This window comes from Thalassophryne amazonica, chromosome 10 (genome assembly GCF_902500255.1).
Source record: "Thalassophryne amazonica chromosome 10, fThaAma1.1, whole genome shotgun sequence".
Lineage (NCBI taxonomy): Eukaryota > Metazoa > Chordata > Actinopteri > Batrachoidiformes > Batrachoididae > Thalassophryne > Thalassophryne amazonica.
This window is the reverse complement of record NC_047112.1, coordinates 115,504,700-115,530,786: the sequence shown is the minus strand read 5'-3', so window position 1 is coordinate 115,530,786 and position 26,087 is coordinate 115,504,700. Positions and strand designations below refer to the sequence as shown.

The 26,087-nt window shown below is 40.7% G+C and overlaps 1 protein-coding gene and 1 long non-coding RNA gene across 2 annotated transcripts in view; both read left to right on the top strand.

Annotated features, from left to right (window-relative positions):
* pde6d (phosphodiesterase 6D, cGMP-specific, rod, delta) overlaps positions 1–26,087 on the top strand; it is a 162,965-nt gene that overhangs the window by 61,231 nt on the left and 75,647 nt on the right. The gene's annotated exons all lie outside the window — the stretch shown is intronic.
* On the top strand, positions 1,559–25,299 carry LOC117519392. Its single transcript, XR_004563274.1, has 3 exons — positions 1,559–1,568; positions 7,439–7,443; positions 25,175–25,299. It is a non-coding gene; the product is annotated as an uncharacterized LOC117519392 (long non-coding RNA).

Below are 26,087 nucleotides of genomic sequence, written 5' to 3'. Positions count from 1 at the left end.
GAACATCACACAGGCAGCTCGTTAAGAACTGTTTTTTCCAAATTCGAAACATTTCCAAATTACGCAAAATGGTGGCTTTTAATGAGCTAGAGATGAGAAAGATAAGAAAGAGCTGGCCCGCCTGCAGGTAGTGCAAAATTCTGCTGCACGACTTCTTACCCACGCCCACAGGAGAATGCATATTACTCCTGTCCTCAAGTCTTTACATTGGCTCCCTGTTTTTTCAGGATAAATTACAAAATCCTCGTGCTGACCTTTAGAGCTCTACATGGGCAGGCACCGGAATACATTAAGGACCTGATCCAGCCTTATGTTTCCAGCAGGAGTTTGAGGTCTTCCAATCAGAACCTGCTGATGGTTCCCCGAACTTGTTTTAAAACTCGAGGGGACAGATCTTTTAAAGCTGTGGCACCTCGCCTCTGGAATGAGCTTCCCTGTTCTCTTCGCTCACTAGACTCTGTGGATGTTTTTAGACAGCAAGTAAAGACACATTTTTTTTAAACTGGCATTTTAGTGTCAATTTATTTTTTCTTCTATATTTGTATGTGTTGTTTTTATTGTCTATTTATATCGTGTGAAGCACTTTGTGACCTTGGTCTGTGAAAAGTGCTATATAAATAAAGCTTACTTACTTACTCTACCTGTCTGTCAGGGCCAGTGTCTTCTTCTGTACAGAGGTGTGCTGGGCAGGTAACACTATGAAGAGGGATACAGGGCACCTTGACAGACTAGTAAGGAACGCTGGCTCTGTTGTTGGCATGGAGCTCGAGACACTGACCTCAGTAAGCAGAGAAGAGGACCCTGAGCAGAATGCTGTCTGTTATGGACAATGACCATCACCCCTTGTATACCACATTCCATAAGCAGAGGAGCATGTTCAGTAACAGATTCCTGTGTCTGACAGGCTGAAGAAGTCTTTTGTCCATGGAGTATACAGCGGTACAGGGCCATACAATATAAGAGGGAGATTGAGCTGTATGTTTGAGTATCTACTGCACATTAGTCTATAGCCCCTTTCACACTGGCGTATTCATAGAGCTGCTCATTGTGGCGTATCGTCTACACTGAGTTGAACAGCTCTACGCCCACTTTTAGCAGCTCTACGTTGAGTTTTTTTTCCCTACACAGCAGTATGTTGAGGGCTACGCGCATAGGACAGAAGAAATTAAACATGTTTAATTTTCTTCAGTGTAGAGTGCTGGACACAGTTTTAAGCAGGTCTGTACAATACCGCGCTCCTGTACACAACCAAAACTGAGTGTGTGCATCCAGAATGAATCAGCTGGAGAACATGATCACGAAGGGAAAAAAGTAAAAAATAAATAAAAAAAAAAGTCGCAAATTGTCGGGAAAAGGTGGACGAATGAATAAATAAATAAATGAATAAAACAAAACCGAAGCTAACGTGATCTCCACACATGCCTGGAGCCACTGCTGGAGCAGTGTGTGTGTTTGCATCCTGCTCTGTGTTCCAAGACTCGGTGCTGGGACAGCTCTGTAGTGCCTGAGTCCTGGAGAAGCTGCAAACAGAAGCGCGTGATCGACCCACTGTAGAGATCTGTGCACACGTTGGTGGATCCACCTGCTCTGGTTGCTCGTCCAGAACCACAGAGGGATCATCTCCTTCATTATCAGAATCCTCACTGTCTGGTTCAGACTGATGACATGCTGCGTGCTCTGTCTTGCTCCAAGTTTAAAAAAAAAAAATGTTGGTGTGCCGTGGTGGCTGCTGTTATCACTGTATTATGTTACTCCGCCATATATATTGATTCATAATAGAAAACTGTCAAAAGGGGAAATGTTTACAAGTGTAAAGATGATTGAATATATATCAGAGCAGTAAACTGATCAGTCCGTGTGAACTGTGAATGCTGCGCATTGACCACCATCTGTGTTGTTGATTAGCTGCAGTTGATCCACAACGTGAATTCTGCCTTCCAGAACAACTGTTATATAATCACCTGAATCATCTACCTGTTACTACATGTACAGAAGGACTGGATTGCAATTCCTACACTCATATTGTTATATTTAATAAAAAAATAACTGCACGCAGGAGGCGATCGCTGCTGCCGCTGCAGTGTTCAAGTACCATTGGAAATGACACAACTTTTTTATTGTTTCAAATTCAGCTGTTGCTTGTGGCAGGAGCGTGGTTTTCATTTTACTTTTGGTAAAATAATCAGTGTATCCACGCAAAAGACTAATTCTGGCCTATATAAGGTGCCTGAGCCCAGTGAAGCTGACACCCCCTCCCCCAGATAAAAAAAAAATCCAAGCAAACAGGCCGAGTTTGTAATTTCCGATGATACATGAATGCAGCAGCAGCGCTCACAAACCGGCTTCTGCAATGTATGAAAGCATTCAGCTGGTTGAATGAAGTTGACCTAAACGTAATGTTATAAAAACTAAGCAAACAATAAGAAGCAGTCAAGAAGGACAGAAAAATGAAATACGGATGAATTGAGGTTTTCGGCGGCATTCATTCAGAGTTTTGGACAGTTTAAAAATACTGACAAAGCGCCAGCTGCAGGAACGAAGCTGCGCGAAGGTTAAACGGTGTCATCGAAAGTCCAGCGTTCTTGTTCCATTTGGGCTTCATTGACCTTGAGTGCCGTGTGACCGGGCCATCACACTCTGTGACATATGTAGCAGACACTCACTCACACTCACTCTTTCTCAATGGTCCAGGATTTCAGTTGTATTCCAAAATCACAAAACCCTCATATTCCAAAGTGAAAACTGCTATATCGCACACACACACACACCACCTCAACTGAAGTGATAAAATTTTTGAAGATGTATATTATAGTAGAGCATTAAATCATGCTCAGTATCTTTATAATGCCCTGTTTTTTGCAAAGTTCATAGATTGCAGTTTATTTTCTACATTGAAATGTTTGTCATTGTTTATAATAATAGTGAAATTGTTTTTGCATTTCTAAGAGCCTCATAATTGTATGCTGTATGTAGTTTGCGATTAGAGGGATATCTTTAAAAAAATGTGATTGTAGAGAGCAAGTGGCTGAGTGGATAAGGAGCTGGCCTGCCAATATGTAGACCTGCATGGAATCATGCTTGTGCTACCCGTTTGTGTCCTTGAACAAGACACTTCATCTACATGGTGTCAGTCCACCCAGCTGTAAATGGGCACCGGCTTTAGAGGGGAAGTAACCTGTTCAGACTGGCATCCCATCCAGAGGGGAATCAGAGAATTTGTGTGGTATAACTGCCTGTTTTTACTGTGCACGTGACAATGAACTCTTAACTCTAGACTCTCATCTACTTGACACTGCAGAATCTGGAGATGAGCACGAGGGCCCCAGGGCTTGTATAGCATTTACTCTTATACATGCGTTAAAATACGGTGAATTTAGGTAATTAATCACAAAGCATGGATTAATTAGATTATTTTTTTTAATCACATGGCGGCACTAAACTAAAGGACCAGACAGGTGAGACACTGTAGCTGTACTGACACATCACTTTGTTTGCACTGATTTGTTACTGTTTTCTGTCTGTCCAGCTCGGGTCCCTAAGAAGATCTTGAAATGTAAAGCGGTATCCAGGGAGCTGAATTTTTCATCCTCAGAGAAACTGGAAAAAGTTCAGATGGAGCAGAAAGTTTTTTCAAAGGAACAGTGCTCAGAGAGAAGGTAATAAGCCAAAATACCAGTTAAGATGAGCTTAAAGTTTGAGTCACATTTAGAGGACATTTGTGTGTGAAAAGAAAAATCAGCATTTTTTGTTATGTCAAAGATTGTGCATTTTCAGATATAAGTATCAAAACTGTCCAAACATGAATCTTTCATTGAGTTTTTAAGTGAAATATGTACAAAAACGAGCATTTTCTGTCACAAAATAAGTTGAAGCATCACATAAGCTCTGTTGAAATTGAATAAAGTAATGACTTTCTTTGAGCATTAGTCTTTATGTTCAGCTCTTGTGAAAGAACATCAGTTTTAAGGTGTTAAGGATATTATGGGCATTCTTACAAGAAGTTGCTACAGAAGTCCAGTAACAAAATTGATAGGAAATCTTGCCCTTTTCTGTAAGAATTTCATTTTGCCTTCTTCCTGTGGTGATGGTTTTAAAGCTTTGTGGGTGAATGATACTCATTTTTGCAGAATTTAGTGGTGAATTGAATGACAGCCAAGAAGGGCAATTACTAGAATAAGATAAAAAAAAAAAAAAATTCCAGTGCAGTGAGGTTTTGAAAGCGTGAAAAAATACATGGCACTGTTTAAAACACAATAACAAAAAAACATGAAAAAAACAAAACTTAATCTCATTGAATTTTGTGAGTTAAGTCACGAAAATTTAACTAGGCTATAACAAGTTTACTCTATTTTGGCCTAATATTTGCCCTGAAAGAAGATTGTTCTTTCTTTTTTTAGGAACAAAAATTGCCTTTTTTATTAAAAATGTTGTGAATGTTACACAGTAATCTGCTTGTTATTCCTTTAGTAAAGCTAATAATGAGTCAGAGCCATCAGAATAAGTTCAAATTTGATTGCTCTGAGGGACATCTGAGGTCTGGAGTTAATAAACCCTCTTTTCTGTTGCCGAGTGACTGAACAGAGCAAGAAGGCCTCAGCATTTTTGTTAGGCAGGAATGATGCTGTGGTGCCAATTTCTGTTTTCTTGTAACGGTGGACCTCATTCACCAATATCTTCTTAAGAATCTTCTCAGATTCCTTCTTAAGCTGTCTCTACGAAGGTTCTTAAGAAATTCATCAACATGCTGCTAAACCACAGAATTGTTCGCAGCTTTGTTCTTTAAGCCCCTCTCACATTGGCGTATTCGTAGAGCTGCGTATTGCAGCGTTGTTTCATTTAAATACACCTGAAATGCACACGTACTCAGCCTTGTTCAGTGTTCGTTTCATACTTGCAGCTGCATGTGTTCACTTTTCTTTTTTTTGTGTGCACACAGTCGCGTGTACCATGCCGCTGTCTGTTTTCTGCCTCTGTGGAAGTGCGCTCTGTTCTCTACTGCAGGTGTGGTGCGGCTCAAAAACAGAGTCATTTAACACTATTATTATTATTGGTCAATGTTGCCGTGAATGAAGTGCTGAGAGTCATTGAACTTTTAAACCTCCGGTTGCACCGATCAAGTCTGCTGATTTGATCAGACCTGATCGATCAGGTTGTCTGATGATCGCACCAACATGCAGTGACGAGGCTTTTATTTTAAAGAGCCACAGCGCGTATTCGGGTTTGATCAGACCTGATCAATCAGGGAGTTTGATGAGCACATTGACTTGCAGCAAGTGCGCTTTTATTTTAAACTCACAGGTTTGATCAGACACAGAGAGAGAGACAGTGAGGGAGAGAGCGTACACGAGAGAGTGCGTGACCAACGTGCTGTTTCTGTTGTGTTTCTGGATTTCCGAGTTGAGGTTCGATTCCCTGTTCTGAGCACACAGGTACTGTGGGCTGTGTGATCATGTGATCATGTTCTCCAGTTGATTCCTCTTGATGCAGCACCCAGTTTTTGGTTGTGTACAGGAGCGTCGTGTTGCACAGACTTGCATGCAGTAACGCTGTGCTGCGCAGACCTGCTTAAAACTGTGTCCAGCGCTCTACGCAGAAGAAAATTAAACATGTTTAATTTCTTCCGTCCTACGCGCGTAGCCCTCAACATACTGCTGCGTAGGGAGAAAAAACTCAATGTAGAGCTGCTAAAAGTGGGCGTAGAGCTGTTCAACTCAGTGTAGACGATACGCCACATTGAGCAGCTATACAAATACACCAATGTGAAAGGGGCTTAAGTTGAATCTCATCTTCTCATAAACTGAAAGCGCTTGCCTGGTGAGCCTAGTTAACATATGATTAGCATAAGTAACAGCCCATCGATGCCGATACAAGGGCATGGAACTGCATTACCGTGACCAGACGCAGATTTCATAAAGAGGAAGCAAAATGCCGAAAGCAAAAGGAAAATCAATTTCAGCGCAGCAGGCAAAAAAAATAACTGTGGCACTTCAGAGGTGGAGGTACTTCTGCAGGAAATGAGCGAAAGAGAAATGGTTCAATTTAAAAGCCAAAAAAAAAAAAAAAACAGTCTAAAACCAGGACTGGACTGGAGGGAGAACAGCAACCACACAAAAGCTGTCCGAGTTGAACCGTGCATCTGGACCATCATTGGGGAGGGAGATGGCATTCTCAGGTAGGCTATTTTATATTTAATTTCCCACCGCCCTACTTTTTAGGAGTACCATCGACTGAGTGTCTGGATACAGACCTGGGCTCCGAGGCAACACTTCCATCCCCTCCCTGTGCGGCTGCTACTTCACTTGATTAATGTTAAAGTGCTGGTACACTGTAAAAGCTGAAGTTCACCAGCTGCCTTGAAAATGTGAGTTAATTTAACTAAATATCAGTCAACTCACCTTAAAGGTAAGCTTCATTTCAACTCAATTATTGAAGACAATGGATAGCTTTAAGTTCAGATTTTGAAAACATCAACTTGAGTTCAATATCCTAAACTTGCCATTACAAGTGGAGTAAATGAGGCTGTCATTTTTTATAGTGTACATTGAATGTATTTTAATATATAAAATTCTCAGTATATTACCAAAACATAACATATGATAATGAACAGAGATATCATGGACATATTGTTGCAATATCATGTTTTAATGATTTCACATTAAGCAGACAACGCAACCAATGTGACATGTTGGCACTGAAATGTGTGTAAGAGCTCCTGAGTGTTTGTAGGATTTGTTATCTAAGAACACATCCTGGATAGGTAAAGCACATTCTTCATAAAAGACTTCGTAAGCAGGACTTGGGAACAAATTTGTTATTAAGAACGCTTCAGGCCCATTGTGTTAAATATGCACAAATATGTGGTGAAAAAAGGCTTTCATGTACTTATTTAAAACACATAATTGGTATGATTTTCCAGAGAGATTTTGTTTGTAACCTTGTAATAAATGACCTGTAGCGTCAAAAGTAATGATGATTTAGCATTTTATTTTCATATTCCTGAGAAACCTTTGCCTTAAAAACAATGATTTACAGACCCAAAATGAAAAACTGATATTTTGGGCCAAATGTCCTCTAAATGTGATTCAAAGGTTGAGGTTAAGTTTGTGCCTGTAGTACATCAAACAGGTCCGTGTCTGTTGTGGATGGAGGCATCCAGAAAGTTTAACGTGTAATCGAAAAGAGCTTATTGAAGAACATGAAAACCCTGAATGAAATGATTCATTGGTTCTACTGTTCTTTCAGCAGCTAGGAGAACTTTTCAGCCTGTTTTTTTATTTTAAATCAGCATTGCTATTTTCCTGTTCTTTGGCTGTCAGCAATGTCACAGGGGCATAGAGTACAGCTCTGAAGTGCACAAGTGCCCAGGGGACGCCTGAGCACACAGCAAAACATGTTGTGTTGTTTCAGACACAGAAGAGAATTATGGGCACAAATGGAGCACTGGTTTTAAACTTACTCAATGTTCTTCTCACAGTGAAGCCTGTGGAACAGTATGTCAGCTGTTACAGAAAAAAATATCTGTAAATCCTACAGTGCTCTAAGTGCTGCATGTTTCAGTACACGGCATTAAAAGAATAAGCTTGCACCTGTTTCCGCAACACAGCCCCAAACTGCCTTTCCAGGTTAGACCCAACATTTTCAACACACATACACACATATATATGTAAGGATTAAACAACTCTAAGCCGTGTATTATACGGTTTGAATGCACGACGTGGAGTCTAAAACATCACGACGCAAAGCGGAGTTTGTGTTACTCCGTAACTTCACTTCGAGTTGTTTAATAGGCTTATACTATGGTCCCACACAGTGAGCAAACACACAAATATTTATTAAGTTAACAGAACTTGATAAAAGTGCATAAGTATATGGGACTATTTATGCCAGTCTCAAGATATTTCATCCTTGGCAACTGTTGTCAAGATGAATGGAATGCTTGATTATAACATCAGATTTTTTCACCGTAGGCTAGGCCTACACACAAAAGCACAGGCCTTTGGCCTAAGGAACAATCAAAATAAAGGCAGTTATTACAATTAACAGTACATTTTACACAGTGAGTAATCAATACGTGTTGCTAAACTATTTTTGCCACATTTAATACACACTTAATCACTAAAATTAAACTAAACATTTTCCTTAAGGCCTGATGATTCATACTTGTATTGTCCACTTGATAAGAGGGATTCAAGTTCTTATTTTTTAAATACGTCCATCTCCTTGTTGATTTCAGGCATTTTTCTGCCCTTTTACAGGCCAGCGGTGGTAGTGCAGTGGTAAAGTTTCTGGCTAGCAATCAAAGCTTTTGTAAATTACAGGTTTGAATCCCGTTGGTGGCATGTATTTATTTTTACACACGCTCCAGCTGCTCGCATTGTGTTCCTGCTTTGACGGTTTCCTCACAACAGCGTCGCTTGCACAAACCGTCGTAGCAAGATCCTTCACACCTGCCTGCCGGCTCAATGCTTTCGTAGTTCGCTCATATGAGCTGTTCTGCTGTGATTCGCCCTGATTTGTACTTATTTGTAATATGTGCAAAGGGGCCCAAAGTAAGAAAATGGTAACTAATACAATTCTGGAAAAAATGTAAACTTATAGCGTTAACATCTTTGACTGCAAATGATTTCTGTTTGAATGATAATGCAGAAAGATGGTCTAGATTGTTATTTTTAGAATGGAGTTTAGCTTAGCTACACAAAATAAGATATTATGATCATGTGCTACAAAAAGTCCTTCTCCATGGTTGCTCCCAACTCCTCCCCCACCTGCTGCTTTGCCTCCCCCACAGCAGAGGCTGCTGCCATTCGGGCCAGTCGGTACCTTGCAACTACCTCCGGAGTCCTCCTAGATAACTTATCCCGGAAGGACTCCTTCAGTTGGACGGCTTCATGTGGTGTCACAAGCAAAAATTGCATTAACTGAGAAAATATGATATGGGCTGAAATTTGCTTAGGGTGCCAAAATGGTGGCCACCTACCCCTCCAAATTAATTGTGAATTAGCCTCATGGATATACCTTAATTTTGTAGCCAAGATAATTAGTTAACTGGCAAAAAACGTGGTAAAATATTGAACATAGTTGTAAAATATACTGGTCTACAGGATGTGACTTTGCACACAACAGAACAAGACTGAAGAATAAGTATGCATCAATGTTGAAGTAAGGTGTAAATAGCATAAAGAAACGCTTTTGTCACCTTGACACTGAATTGATGCATTAGAACTTTGTTGTAAAGCATTTGATCCACAACATTGGAGTTTCGTTGGAAAATATAGAGAAGTGCAGAATAGTAAAAAAACACCAGAAAACAGGATGGATAAAGCATGATATAGAGTGATATAGCAGGCGTAAAAGTTGTTTACTAATAATAGTAATCAGTGATAATAGGTTAGGAGGCTGTGAGCACGAAGGTACTGTTTGGTCTACGGACGTGACGTACACTAATTAGTGAGTTTAGTGGAAAATCGAGAACCAGCACCAAGCATGCTTAAACTGAAATTCATAAATACCATTGTGTTCAGCACTATTTTGGACACTGACAACTCAACAGCCAGTTTTAGAACAAAAACATCCATAAGATCATCAGGAAATGGCGGTCTATGGACGTGACAAAACCGATACGGAATTTGCATTCTTGGCAGTCATAATGCAGCCACTGAGAAATGCATCGAAACAAAGGTAAAAATTCTGTTACATCTGTAAACAATAAATATCCTGCGAAATACAGACGGCATGGAATTAGTAAAAACATACATTTGGAGCTTGAAACAGCTGTTTCAAAATGACATGTTTTCTCAACCATTGAACTGTGACATATAGGGTGTCCCAAAAAATATACAACATTTAAAACACTCGGTTTGACCCTTAAATGTTACAGACTTAAATACTTATGTTTCTTTTTTACTTGCAGAGACCCTGAAGTTTATGTTGATGCCAAGCAAGACTCAGGAAAATGCCAAGATTAACCAAACTACAGCGAACAAAAATTGAGTTTTGGCACCAGACCAAGAGTGTCAAACAGGTGCAGCGACTTTATGCTAGACTGACAAAATGCAGGGCCAATATTGACATTGGTATGAAAAACTTGAACCTTTCAGCTTTCTATCAGCCAGAAATTTATTTCCTAGACATATGCTTTGACCATTTTCTTTGCTGATTGAATGTTGCATATTTTTTGGGACACCCGGTATATGATTGACTTGTACACATGAATATACTAATGAAGAAATTATTGCCAGACTTTTGATTTTATGTGTATGTTATTCGGTGGAACCCATGGAAATAAAAAACACAAAAGTGTCTCTGAATCAACAACAACAGACGTATTTTAGTGACAGTTGTGCACATTAAAGTGATGTGGCCAATTGTGACATGCAGTTTTGAGTGATTTTCCCTAAATTAGACTTTCCAGTTGTCTTGATTTATGAAACTGTGCTAGGTATCCAAAGTAAACTGGTACATTATAGGTACTCGGACTTGTACCTAACATAAATTAACTTAATACTGACCAGCAGAACATTTTTATGCTTATTTTCCGCCATGCAGTGTTATTTTGGTACCCTAAGTGCATTTCAGCACATATAGATTGTGTATTATCTGGTACTGACGTGTTGGCAGAAAAATGGTCTAGTTTCAGATTTGATGAAATAGAGCAGGATTTCGAAGAACCTTACTTTACCAACCTTAAAGACCTGAAATCTCTTAAACACTAGTCATATTGCATGATCAAGAGTGAGTGCTTTTTGGCATAGAAGTGAACAAGGAAAAACTCACCTTGCAACCATTGGCCTTAGCGTCCAAGCTCCCCCCCATTGTCCAGCATACCACATGCACACTGACTGTAAATATCGCTTATGGTCGCCTCGTGGGAAACACTCACTCCGTACCATAGCTTCAGCTACTTGGCTTTGTTGCCAGTGTGTACCACCTTGCGTCTGTGGTTGTCAGTGATGACAAGATGTATGTTCTGGGTCCGGCTCGGTAAATGTCAGCGGTCTTCGACCAAAGCATACTTGTCACTGGACGTGTCGGTTCTTGCACCAGCTGTACCGCCAGCAATAGAATTCGGTAAAATAAATAAAAAAAATTGATGCAGGCCAATTTTAACATGCGGGCGGGGCATGATAAACTGCTTTTTCATGGGGCCTTATCTGGAACAAGCAAGAGAAAACAGCCAAAAATATTGCTGTAACAGTGTCCCATGAGTATGGCCTATAAATAGGGCTGAAAGGGGAAAGATCACGAAACACCAAGACCTTAAAAATGGCCTACGAACAACATGATCATTGAAAGAAACAGATATAATACCAGTTGTGGTGGGGGCAACAGGGCTTATGAAGAAGAACCTGAAGAAATACCTTGAAGCAATTGCTGGTCATCCAAGTGCCCATGAGGTGCAGTTATCAGGAATTAAGGGAACGGTCACCATCTTGAAGAGAGCCCTCAGATACAATGACAGCAATGTTTAGGGTACAATTATAGACCCCAGGTCTGGGGCCTGTTGCATTCTATTAAAAAGAAATCCAAAAAAAATGGAAAAAAAATAGAAAAATTAATGAATACAGTAACTTAAAGGCACGTGGCATAGATAAAATACAGAACTTTTGATTCTTAATTCTTACTTAATTTTTTTTTATATAGCGCCAAATCACAACAAACAGTTGCCCCAAGGCGCTTTGTATTGTAAGGCAAGGCCATACAATAATTATGTAAAACCCCAACGGTCAAAACGACCCCCTGTGAGCAAGCACTTGGCTACAGTGGGAAGGAAAAACTCCCTTTTAACAGGAAGAAACCTCCAGCAGAACCAGGCTCAGGGAGGGGCAGTCTTCTGCTGGGACTGGTTGGGGCTGAGGGAGAGAACCAGGAAAAAGACATGCTGTGGAGGGGAGCAGAGATCGATCACTAATGATTAAATGCAGAGTGGTGCATACAGAGCCAAAAAGAGAAAGAAACAGTGCATCATGGGAACCCCCCAGCAGTCTACGTCTATAGCAGCATAACTAAGGGATGGTTCAGGGTCACCTGATCCAGCCCTAACTATAAGCTTTAGCAAAAAGGAAAGTTTTAAGCCTAATCTTAAAAGTAGAGAGGGTGTCTGTCTCCCTGATGATGGCATTGCACCACCACTATGCAGTGATGTTCACCAAAATACTGAATGGAGAAGATGGGGTAACTATTGCATACAAGCCTACTACCAAAGACCAAGGAAACAGCTACCCAGTAGGTACCTACCCATTCTGTTGCCCAACAACATATGAATGGTTGCAAGGAATTAAAGTCGATGCAAATTATGAACATCTCAACTCTGGTGGCTACCCGGAAAATGAACAGAAAGGCTGCATAAGGAAAAGATTAGGAACTAAAGATCAGTTATTGATAAATAAAGCCATCATGGAGGACTGCGAAAAAAGGAAGACAAATCTTAGCATTGTTTGGATTGACTATAAACAGGCATTTGACAGCGTGCCACACTACTGGATAATGAGGTGCTTACAACTCTACAACATCAATGAGGAAATAAGGTCTTTCCTGAGGACACAAATGAGCAAGTGGAACATCACCATTGCCCTAAACCACAAGTACTAATCCCAGGATGAACAAGTGCAGAGAGGGATATTCCAGGGAGACAGTCTCTTACCACTTTTATTGTGTCTCACCATACACCCAGTTAGTAAGATACTGAAGGCATATGACATTGGGTATGACTTAAGTACAGGCAGATGAAGGAAAAATAAAAACATAACGCAATGCTAAAATACCCTCGACCATATGAGCATTGTCTTCTTTGTAATTTGCACTTGTTTAATTGGTATCCAAGTGCAAACTATATATATATGGTTGCTCTGCTCTGTAGTCTGGTTCTGACTCTGTCATTTAGTTTTTCTCTGGATTCATCTTTCAGAGCTTCCAGGTTCCACTTTTTGTGGATATTTGGTTTTCTCAGTCGCTTGAGTTTCAGCTTGACTTTCATTGCAACAAGGTTGTGGTCTGAGTCCGAATCTGCACCAGGAAAGGCATGGCCGTTCTTTACACTGTTGCGGTACCACTGTTTCACCATGATGTAATCTAACTGCATTCGTCTCACGTCTCCTGGGGCCTTCCATGTGTACCTCCTACGTTTGTTATGCTTGAACCATGTTTTTTTAATGCAGAGCTTATTTCTTTTACAGAACTCGAGTAGCATTTGTCTTCTGTCATTTCTGCTCCCTAATCCGTACTTGCCAGCTACGTCATTCTCGTCTTGCTCTCCCACCACCGCATTTAGGCCTCCCATTACAATGACGTAGTCATCTGCTCTTCCTTTCCTGATCGCATCCTCCACTTGTTCATAGACTTCCTCGACGTCTTCATCCTCGTAGTCTGTTGTTGGCATCTATACAACAATCACCACTATGTCTACTGGTGACCCTCTCAGTCTCACTCTCATCAGACGGTCGCTGATGCATTCCACTTCACTCACACTCTGACTAGTTGTTTGGTCCAGTAATATCGCTACTCTCCGCTGGCTCTGTTTTCCTCCAGAATGGATCACTCTATAATTGTCACTGCTGACATCCCCCGTCTCCTTCCACCTGGTCTCTATCAGAACGAGCATGTTCAAGTTGTTTCTCTCCACGTCTCTCTTGATGTTTTCCAGCTTCTCAGCTCTTTGCATGCTTCGCACGTTCCATGTCCCTACTTTAAGGGTCTTCTTGTTGCAAGGATTTTGCAGGTTGATGACCAGGGAGGCCCTGCACCCTCCCGTGCCGGACGAGGCTCCCTGCCCCTGTTGAGGCATGGCTCCATTTACGTCGTTGACTAGTCTACTTCTGCTTCTACAGCTATGCATGGTTTCACTTGGGATGTAATACTGGGGTGGTTTCCCATTGCCTTCCCCAGGGAGTGATGGTGATAGGGCGGTCACTCCAACTATCTGCTAACCCTCACCACCGGATGCAGTTTAACGTCATGCCCAGGACTATATATATATATATATAAATAAATGGAAAATAAGTATGTGAACACCCTGCAGTTTTGCAAGTTCTCCCACTTAGAAATCATGGAGGGGACTGAAATTTTCATCTTAGTTGCATGTCCACTGTGAGAGAAATAATCTAAAAAAAAAAAAATCCGGAAATCAATGTATGATTTTTTTTTTTTTTTTTTTATGTTACTGCTGCAAATAAATATTTGACCCCCTACCAACCAGCAAGAATTCTGGCTCACAAAAACCTGTTAATTTTTCTTTAAGAAGCCCTCTTATTCTGCACTTTTTACCTGTATTAATTGCACCTGTTTGAACTTGTTACCTGTATAAAAGACACCTGTTCACACACTCAATCAATCACATTCCAACCTGTCCACCATAGCCAAGACCAAAGAGCTGTCTAAGGACACCAGGGACAAAACTGTAGACCTGCACAAGGCTGGGATGGACTACAGGACAACAGGCAAGCAGCTTGGTAGAAGACAATAACTGTTATGATTATTAGAAAATGGAAGAAACACAAGATGACTGTCAGTCTCCCTCGGTCTGAGATTCCATGCAAGATGTCACTTTGTGGGGTAAGGATGATTATAAGAAAGCTCAGAACTACACAGGAGGACCTGGTCAGTGACCTGAAGAGAGCTGGGACCACAGTCACAAAGATTACATTAGTAACACATGATGCTGTCATGGTTTAAAATCCTGCAGGGCAGCAAGGTCCCCCTGCTCAAGTCAGCACATGTCCAGGCCCGTTTGAAGTTCACCAGTGACCATCTGGATGATCCAGAGGAGGCATGGGAGAAGGTCATGTGGTCAGATGAGACCAGAATAGAGCTTTTTGGAATCAGCTCCACTTACCATGTTTAGAGGATGAGAACAACCCCAAGAAAACCATCCCAACCATGAAGCATGGGGGTGGAAACATCATACTCTGGGGATGCTCTTCTGCAAAGGGGACAGGACGACTGCACCGTATTGAAGGGAGGATGGATGGGGTCAGTAAGAGCATTGAAGATGGGTCATGGCTGGGTCTTCTAGCATGACAATGACCCCAAACACACAGCCAGGACAACTAAGGAGGGGCTCCGTAAGAAGCATTTCAAGGTCCTGGAGCTGAAACTCCAAACCTGAAAGATTTGGAGAAGATCTGTATGGAGGAATGGACCAAAATCCCTGCTGCAATGTGTGCAAACGTGGTGAAAAACTACAGGAAACATTTGACCTCTGTAATTGCAAACAAAGGCTACTGTACCAAATATTAACATTGATTTTCACAGGTGTTCAAATACTTATTTGCAGCAGTAACATACAAATAAATTTTTAAAAATGATACATTGTGATTTCCGGATTTTTTTTTAGATTATGTCTCTCACAGTGGACATGCACCTAAGATGAAAATTTCAGACCCCTCCATGATTTCTAAGTGGGAGAACTTGCAAAATCGCAGGGTGTTCAAATACTTATTTTCCTTACTGTGTGTGTATATATATATATATATATATATATATATATATATATAACAGTTAGACATTTATTATTTACATTAATTATTAAGCTCCTATTGTCTTATTTACAATTTGTACATATTCAGTTAAGCCCCTCTATTTTGTGATAATTTCACAAGGATCACAATGGAAACTGTGTTTGTGTCTGTAGTTTAATGCAGCGTCTTTTAAACAGTCATGGAAGCTTTATTCCTAGTTAGTTAAACTTACTGACATGGAGTTTGTATTTTCCTTTACGGGTTTTATTGTCAAAGCTGTCAGGGACTCGATCTCTCACAAACTGTGGCCTGAATCCGGACTGAAAACGAACCCACTTCAGGTCCAGACAGACAACCCGGGTCAACAATGGACAACGACGTCTTGAGGTCCAGAACAGAGCAATCCAGTTATTGACTGTGCAAAGATCACAGCATCGTCGTTCAGTCTTTCCTCACCAACAAAACACCTAAAGTGCTGGTTTCCAGAACCCGACCACCCTGAGGAACACCAGAATTCAATGTGAAAGACTCAGAGATTCTGCTTCCATACAGCACTCACAGGACCTTTACATTTTACAGAAAATACAGTCCAGGATAAACATAATGGAGAACAAAATGAGCAAAAACTTACCATTCTGTCCTTAGATGTTTTAAATATGCAGTGATGCTCTTTCAGCATTTGTTGTAGGTGGAAAATTAATTTTGTTGTTGTCTGCTCGCTGCTGTGGTCACAGTGATGCTGTCAACTGTACAAACACTTGTAAAGTGAATTTATGTCCTTTGTGATGGATTAAAGGTCACATGACTTTATGACATATGATCCTTTGTTCTCATGGGCTTTGTGACATCATCAGGTGACATCATCTAGTATCACTAATGATGATGGTGAAGATCTTAAAAACCCCAAATAAATGAAAGTGTTAAAAGTTTGAGATGTTTCCCTCATTAAATGATTGCTCTTTATTAAAATGGTAATTTTTATGTTAAACAATTTTCCTTTAGATGTGAAATTTGTTGTAGATTGGTGTAATAAAAGTGATTAAGTACTGGATAAATTTGAACTGTTGTCAGCACTAAAATGTGATAGTGGGGTGGAATAGAGAATCTTTTGTTCATTTTTTAGCACTGTTGTCGTGTGTTACCTGTGCTGCTCCACAGCCTGTTCAGTGGATTTTTTTTTTTTTTTTTTTTTAGCACTGTTGTCATGTGTTACCTGTGCTGCTCCACAGCCTGTTCAGTGGATTTTTATTTTATTTTTTAGCACTGTTGTCGTGTGTTACCTGTGCTGCTCCACAGCCTGTTCAGTGGATTTTTTTTTTTTTTTTTAGCACTGTTGTCGTGTGTTACCTGTGCTGCTCCACAGCCTGTTCAGTGGATTTTTATTTTATTTTAGCGCTGTTGTCGTGCGTTGCCTGTGCTGCTCCACAGCCTGTTCAGTGGATTTTTATTTTATTTTTAGCACTGTTGTCGTGCGTTACCTGTGCTGCTCCACAGCCTGTTCAGTGGATTTTTATTTTATTTTTTAGCACTGTTGTCGTGCGTTACCTGTGCTGTTCCACAGCCTGTCCAGTGGATTTTTATTTTATTTTTTACCACTGTTGTCGTGTGTTACCTGTGCTGCTCCACAGCCTGTCCAGTGGATTTTTATTTTATTTTTTGGCACTGTTGTCGTGTGTTACCTGCGCTGCTCCACAGCCTGTTCAGTGGATTTTTGTTTTGTTTATTGGCACTGTTGTCGTGCGTTACCTGTGCTGCTCCACAGCCTGTCCAGTGGATTTTTATTTTATTTTTGGCACTGTTGTCGTGCGTTACCTGTGCTGCTCCACAGCCTGTCCAGTGGATTTTGATTTTGATTTTATTTTTTTTAGCACTGTTGTCGTGTGTTACCTGTGCTGCTCCACAGCCTGTCTAGTGGATTTTATTTTATTTTTACCACTGTTGTCGTGTGTTACCTGTGCTGCTCCGCAGCCTGTCCAGTGGATTTTTATTTTATTATTTTTTTTATTTATTTTTTTTTTTTAGCACTGTTGTCGTGCGTTACCTGTGCTGCTCCACAGCCTGTCCAGTGGATTTTTATTTTATTTTTTAGCACTGTTGTCGTGCGTTACCTGTGCTGCTCCACAGCCTGTCCAGTGGATTTTTATTTTATTTTTTACCACTGTTGTCGTGCGTTACCTGTGCTGCTCCACAGCCTGTCCAGTGGATTTTGATTTTTATTTTATTTTTTTTTGGCGCTGTTGTCGTGCGTTACCTGTGCTGCTCCACAGCCTGTCCAGTGGATTTTTATTTAGCGCTGTTGTCGTGCGTTACCTGTGCTGCTCCACAGCCTGTCTAGTGGATTTTTATTTTGTTTTAGCACTGTTGTCGTGCGTTGCCTGTGCTGCTCCACAGCCTGTCCAGTGGATTTTTATTTTTATTTTATTTTATTTTTTAGCACTGTTGTTGTGCGTTACCTGTGCTGCTCCACAGCCTGTCTAGTGGATTTTTATTTTGTTTTAGCACTGTTGTCGTGCGTTACCTGTGCTGCTCCACAGCCTGTCCAGTGGATTTTGATTTAGCACTGTTGTCGTGCGTTACCTGTGCTGCTCCACAGCCTGTCCAGTGGATTTTTATTTTGTTTTAGCACTGTTGTCGTGCGTTGCCTGTGCTGCTCCACAGCCTGTCCAGTGGATTTTTTATTTTTATTTTATTTTTTAGCACTGTTGTCGTGCGTTACCTGTGCTGCTCCACAGCCTGTCTAGTGGATTTTTATTTTGTTTTAGCACTGTTGTCGTGCGTTGCCTGTGCTGCTCCACAGCCTGTCCAGTGGATTTTTATTTTTATTTTGTTTTATTTTTTAGCACTGTTGTTGTGCGTTACCTGTGCTGCTCCACAGCCTGTCTAGTGGATTTTTATTTTATTTAGCACTGTTGTCGTGCGTTGCCTGTGCTGCTCCACAGCCTGTCTAGTGTCGGATTCCCTGTTTGGGAATCCGCTAGCTTAGCGTAGCTACTAGCTCTTAGCCGTTTTAGCATGGCGGCTTCTCCTGTCTCTCCCGTACTTTTCTGCTCTGGGTGTGAAATGTTTAGTTATTCCTCGGCCTCTTTTAGCAGTAACGGTACTTGTAATAAGTGCAGCTTATTCGTAGCTTTGGAGGCCAGGCTGGGCGAATTGGAGGCTCGGCTCCGCACCGTGGAAAATTCTACAGCTAGCCAGGCCCCTGTAGTCGGTGCGGACCAAGGTAGCTTAGCCGCCGTTAGTTCCCCCCTGGCAGACCCCGTGCAGTCGGGAAGGCAGGCTGACTGGGTGACTGTGAGGAGGAAGCGTAGCCCTAAACAGAAGCCCCGTGTACACCGTCAACCCGTTCACATCTCTAACCGTTTTTCCCCACTCGACGATACACTCGCCGAGGATCAAACTCTGGTTATTGGCGACTCTGTTTTGAGAAATGTGAAGTTAGCGACACCAGCAACCATTGTCAATTGTCTTCCGGGGGCCAGAGCAGGCGACATCGAAGGACATTTGAAATTGCTGGCTAAGGCTAAGCGTAAATTTGGTAAGATTGTAATTCACGTCGGCAGTAATGACACTCGGTTACGCCAATCGGAGGTCACTAAAATTAACATTGAATCGGTGTGTAACTTTGCAAAAACAATGTCGGACTCTGTTGTTTTCTCTGGGCCCCTCCCCAATCAGACCGGGAGTGACATGTTTAGCCGCATGTTCTCCTTGAATTGCTGGCTGTCTGAGTGGTGTCCAAAAAATGAGGTGGGCTTCATTGATAATTGGCAAAGCTTCTGGGGAAAACCTGGTCTTGTTAGGAGAGACGGCATCCATCCCACTTTAGAGGGAGCAGCTCTCATTTCTAGAAATCTGGCCAATTTTTTGGGATCCTCCAAACTGTGACTGTCTAGCGTTGGGACCAGGAGGCAGAGCTGTGGTCTTATACACCTCTCTGCAGCTTCTCTCCCCCTGCCATCCCCCTATTACCCCATCCCCGTAGAGACGGTGCCTGCTCCCAGACCACCAATAACTAGCAAAAATCTATTTAAGCATAAAAATTCAAAAAGAAAAAATAATATAGCACCTTCAATTGCACCACAGACTAAAACAGTTAAATGTGGTCTATTAAACATTAGGTCTCTTTCTTCTAAGTCCCTGTTGGTAAATGATATAATAATTGATCAACGTATTGATTTATTCTGCCTAACAGAAACTTGGTTACAGCAGGATGAATATGTTAGTTTAAATGAGTCAACACCCCCGAGTCACACTAACTGTCAGAATGCTCGTAGCACGGGCCGGGGCGGAGGATTAGCAGCAATCTTCCATTCCAGCTTATTAATGAATCAAAAACCTAGACAGAACTTTAATTAATTTGAAAGCTTGTCTCTTAGTCTTGTCCATCCAAATTGGAAGTCCCAAAAACCAGTTTTATTTGTTATTATCTATCGTCCACCTGGTCGTTACTGTGAGTTTCTCTGTGAATTTTCAGACCTTTTGTCTGACTTAGTGCTTAGCTCAGATAAGATAATTATAGTGGGCGATTTTAACATCCACACAGATGCTGAGAATGACAGCCTCAACACTGCATTTAATCTATTATTAGACTCTATCGGCTTTGCTCAAAAAGTAAATGAGTCCACCCACCACTTTAATCATATTTTAGATCTTGTTCTGACTTATGGTATGGAAATAGAAGACTTAACAGTATTCCCTGAAAACTCCCTTTTGTCTGATCATTTTTTAATAACATTTACATTTACCCTGATGGACTACCCTGCAGTGGGGAATAAGTTTCATTACACTAGAAGTCTTTCAGAAAGCGCTGTAACTAGGTTTAAGGATATGATTCCTTCTTTATGTTCTCTAATGTCATATACCAACACAGAGCAGAGTAGCTACCTAAACTCTGTAAGGGAGTTAGAGTATCTTGTCAATAGTTTTACATCCTCATTGAAGACAACTTTGGATGCTGTAGCTCCTCTGAAAAAGAGAGCTTTAAATCAGAAGTGTCTGACTCCGTGGTATAACTCACAAACTCGTAGCTTAAAGCAGATAACCCGTAAGTTGGAGAGGAAATGGCGTCTCACTAATTTAGAAGATCTTCACTTAGCCTGGAAAAAGAGTTTGTTGCTCTATAAGAAAGCCCTTCGTGAAGCTAGGACATCTTTCTACTCATCACTAATTGAAGAAAATAAGAACAACCCCAGGTTTCTTTTCAGCACTGTAGCCAGGCTGACAAAGAGTCAGAGCTCTATTGAGCTGAGTATTCCATTAACTTTAACTAGTAATGACTTCATGACTTTCTTTGCTAACAAAATTTTGACTATTAGAGAAAAAATTACTCATAACCATCCCAAAGATGTATCGTTATCTTTGGCTGCTTTCAGTGATGCCGGTATTTGGTTAGACTCTTTCTCTCCGATTGTTCTGTCTGAGTTATTTTCATTAGTTACTTCATCCAAACCATCAACATGCTTATTAGACCCCATTCCTGCCAGGCTGCTCAAGGAAGTCCTACCATTATTTAATGCTTCAATCTTAAATATGATCAATCTATCTTTGTTAGTTGGTTATGTACCACAGGCCTTTAAGGTGGCAGTAATTAAACCATTACTTAAAAAGCCATCACTTGACCCAGCTATCTTAGCTAATTATAGGCCAATCTCCAACCTTCCTTTTCTCTCAAAGATTCTTGAGAGGGTAGTTGTAAAACAGCTAACTGATCACCTGCAGAGGAATGGTCTATTTGAAGAGTTTCAGTCAGGTTTTAGAATTCATCATAGTACAGAAACAGCATTAGTGAAGGTTACAAATGATCTTCTTATGGCTTTGGACAGTGGACTTATCTCTGTGCTTGTTCTGTTGGACCTCAGTGCTGCTTTTGATACTGTTGACCATAAAATTTTATTACAGAGATTAGAGCATGTCATAGGTATTAAAGGCATTGCGCTGCGGTGGTTTGAATCATATTTGTCTAATAGATTACAGTTTGTTCATGTAAATGGGGAATCTTCTTCACAGACTAAAGTTAATTATGGAGTTCCACAAGGTTCTGTGCTAGGACCAATTTTATTCACTTTATACATGCTTCCCTTGGGCAGTATTATTATTATATTATTATTGCTTAAATTTTGCTTATTGCTTAAATTTTCATTGTTACGCAGATGATACCCAGCTTTATCTATCCATGAAGCCAGAGGATACGCACCAATTAGCTAAACTGCAGGATTGTCTTACAGACATAAAGACATGGATGACCTCTAATTTCCTGCTTTTAAACTCAGATAAAACTGAAGTTATTGTACTTGGCCCCACAAATCTTAGAAGCATGGTGTCTAACCAGATCGTTACTCTGGATGGCATTTCCCTGATCTCTAGTAATACTGTGAGAAATCTTGGAGTTATTTTTGATCAGGATATGTCATTCAAAGCGCATATTAAACAAATATGTAGGACTGCCTTTTTGCATTTACGCAATATCTCTAAAATCAGAAAGGTCTTGTCTCAGAGTGATGCTGAAAAACTAATTCATGCATTTATTTCCTCTAGGCTGGACTATTGTAATTCATTATTATCAGGTTGTCCTAAAAGTTCCCTAAAAAGCCTTCAGTTGGTTCAGAATGCTGCAGCTAGAGTACTGACGGGGACTAGCAGGAGAGAGCATATCTCACCCGTGTTGGCCTCCCTTCATTGGCTTCCTGTTAATGCTAGAATAGAATTTAAAATTCTTCTTCTTACTTATAAGGTTTTGAATAATCAGGTCCCATCTTATCTTAGGGACCTCGTAGTACCATATTACCCCATTAGAGCGCTTCGCTCTCAGACTGCGGGCTTACTTGTAGTTCCTAGGGTTTGTAAGAGTAGAATGGGAGGCAGAGCCTTCAGCTTTCAGGCTCCTCTCCTGTGGAACCAGCTCCCAATTCAGATCAGGGAGACAGATACCCTCTCTACTTTTAAGATTAGGCTTAAAACTTTCCTTTTCGCTAAGGCTTATAGTTAGGGCTGGATCGGGTGACCCTGGACCATCCCTTGGTTATGTTGCTTTAGACGTAGACTGTGTTTCATAATTATTGTATGGCCTTGCCTTGCAATGTGGAGCGCCTTGGGGCAACTGTTTGTTGTGATTTGGCGCTATACAAGAAAAAAGTTGATTGATTGATTGATTGAAACAAGAGCAAACATTTCTGATGTCTGCCAGTCCGGATCCAGATCACTTCCAAAATTCAGTGGAGTCTTCCATACCCTAATGTGTATCTGTGGTGCAAATTTGGTGAGAATCCGTGAAGTAGTTTTGAAATAATCTTTCAAAGCCTATATAAAGTGAAATCGAGCCAAAGTCCGGATCTGGATCACTTCCAAAATTCAGTTGAGTCTTCCATGTCCTAATAGCTATATGCAGTGTAAATTTGTTGAGATTCCGTGAAATAGTTTTAAAGTAATCCTTCCAAGCCTATATAAAGGGAAATCTTGATCCAGAGTGCGCTTAATGAGTTACATACGAAAACCAGGAAGATATTTACCTTCTACAAAGTTGCATATAGAAATCAATGCATAGACACAATATATCTCCCTCCCACAATATATCTCCCTCTGAAGAAGAAATCATTAAAAAGGTAGCACAACATCACAATGAGACCTTATCCCAACAGATCTCCATTATAAAATTGGCAGACAGCTTTGGCAGTGATCTCTTAGAACAGAGAGAAAGCAATGGTTTGACGACTGCAACATAGATGGCAAGAAAGACTAGGGGAAAATACAGTAAAAGAGAAAAAAAACTTACTGGACAGATGGAAACAGCACAAAAGGGCTGGACAGTTCTAAAAAGAACTGGAAAAGGAATACATAGACAAAGAATGATCAATGTGGTGGCTTAAAAATTGAGAACTTGGTATTGATTTAGAAAGAATTACAGTTGGAGCACAAGACTTTTAACAAATGGTCTAAAAAATGGGAGGAATTTCATAAAATGATCAATGCTGTCATACACCTGTTGAGAATGTAAACCATGTAATGTCAGCATGCCAGACCTTCATGGCAGATGGACATTATACAACCCCTGGCAAAAATTATGGAATCACCGGCCTCGGAGGATGTTCATTCAGTTGTTTAATTTTGTAGAAAAAAAGCAGATCACAGACATGACACAAAACTAAAGTCATTTCAAATGGCAACTTTCTGGCTTTAAGAAACACTATAAGAAATCAGGAAAAAAAATTGTGGCAGTCAGTAACGGTTACTTTTTTAGACCAAGCAGAGGGAAAAAAATATGGACTCACTCAATTCTGAGGAAAAAATTATGGAATCATGAAAAACAAAAGAATGCTCCAACACATCACTGGTATGTTGTTGCACCACCTCTGGCTTTTATAACAGCTTGCAGTCTCTGAGGCATGGACTTAATGAGTGACAAACAGTACTCTTCATCAATCTGGCTCCAACTTTCTCTGATTGCTGTTGCCAGATCAGCTTTGCAGGTTGGAGCCTTGTCATGGACCATTTTCTTCAACTTCCAAAGATTTTCAATTGGATTAAGATCTGGACTATTTGCAGGCCATGACATTGACCCTGTGTCTTGTTGCAAGGAATGTTTTCACAGTTTTTGCTCTATGGCAAGATGCATTATCATCTTGAATGATTTCATCATCCCCAAACATCCTTTCAGTTGATGGGATAAGAAAAGTGTCCAAAATATCAACGTAAACTTGTGCATTTATTGATGATGTAATGACAGCCATCTCCCCAGTGCCTTTACCTGACATGCAGCCCCATATCATCAATGACTGTGGAACTTTACATGTTCTCTTCAGGCAGTCATCTTTATAAATCTCACTGGAACGGCACCAAACAAAAGTTCCAGCATCATCACCTTGCCCAATGCAGATTCGAGATTCATCACTGAATATGACTTTCATCCAGTCATCCACAGTCCACGATTGCTTTTCCTTAGCCCACTGTAACCTTGTTTTTTTCTGTTTAGGTGTTAATGATGGCTTTCGTTTAGCTTTTCTGTATGTAAATCCCATTTCCTTTAGGCGGTTTCTTACAGTTCGGTCACAGACGTTGACTCCAGTTTCCTCCCATTCGTTCCTCATTTGTTTTGTTGTGCATTTTCGATTTTTGAGACATATTGCTTTAAGTTTTCTGTCTTGACGCTTTGATGTCCTCCTTGGTCTACCAGTATGTTTGCCTTTAACAACCTTAACATGTTTGTATTTGGTTCAAAGTTTAGACACAGCTGACTGTGAACAACCAACATCTTTTGCAACATTGCGTGATGATTTACCCTCTTTTAAGAGTTTGATAATCCTCTCCTTTGTTTCAATTGACATCTCTCATGTTGGAGCCATGATCCATGTCAGTCCACTTGGTGCAACAGCTCTCCAAGGTGTGATCACTCCTTTTTAGATGCAGACTAACGAGCAGATCTGATTTGATGCAGGTGTTAGTTTTGGGGCTGAAAATTTACAGGGTGATTCCATAATTTATTCCTCAGAATTGAGTGAGTCCATATTTTTTTTTTCCCTCTGCTTGGTCTAAAAAAAGTAACCGTTACTGACTGCCACAATTATTTTTCCTGATTTCTTATAGTGTTTCTTAAAGCCAGAAAGTTGCCATTTGAAATGACTTTAGTTTTGTGTCATGTCTGTGATCTGCTTTTTTTCTACAAAATTAAACAACTGAATGAACATCCTCCGAGGCGGTGATTCCATAATTTTTGCCAGGGGTTGTACAAGCTGACAAAAGATCTGTAAATATCTACACTGGAATGTATGCAAGGAACTACAGGTGGAAGTAAAGGAAAACATCTGGGAGCATCAACCAGCACCAGTCTCATGCAATGGAAATGTATCCATCTCCTATGACAGTGGTGTCCAAAGTATTCCAGAACTCATCCCACCTGCTCAAAGTGTGTTAATCAGTGAAATCACCTGCTTGAGTTAGTGGCTGCATGGAAAACCTGCACCCTCTTGGCCCTTTCTGGCTTACTTTGGACACCACTGTTCAGTGATAAACACATCCAAAATTATTGATGTAACAGTCCCCAATACTATGACCTTAATAGGGCTGAAAGGGAGAAAACCACAAAATACCATCCATCCAACCATTTTCTATACCCGCTTACTCCAATTAAGGGTCATGGGGCTCTGGGACCTATCCCAGCAGTCATAGGGCATGAGGCAGCGTACACCCTGGACAGGACACCAGTCTGTCGCAGTGCCACATGTAAACAAACAAACACATTCACACTCGCACGCACGTGGGACTCTGTCCCATGACCTTCCTGCTGTGAGGCAACACTGCTAACCACTAATCCACTGTGCTGCCAATCACAAAATACCAAGACCTTAAAAATGACCTACAAACAACTTGGTCATTAAAAGATATAGATAAAATACCGGTCGTGGTGGGGGCAACAGCTATTGAATATATAGTGTGTGTATAAATTTTTTTATAAACCTGTCCGAACTTTCAAAAGTTATACAGTAGTGATGCAACTTACCAATGGATCGACAAGAGCCATCTTTGGAGAAAATTTAAAATCTGGGGCTACCAGTTCATCTTATACAACCAGCTGATGTGGCCTCTCAAGACGTGTGAGATCAGCACCTCCTCTGTGCAGAAGATGGACTCAAAAGCCAACAGCTA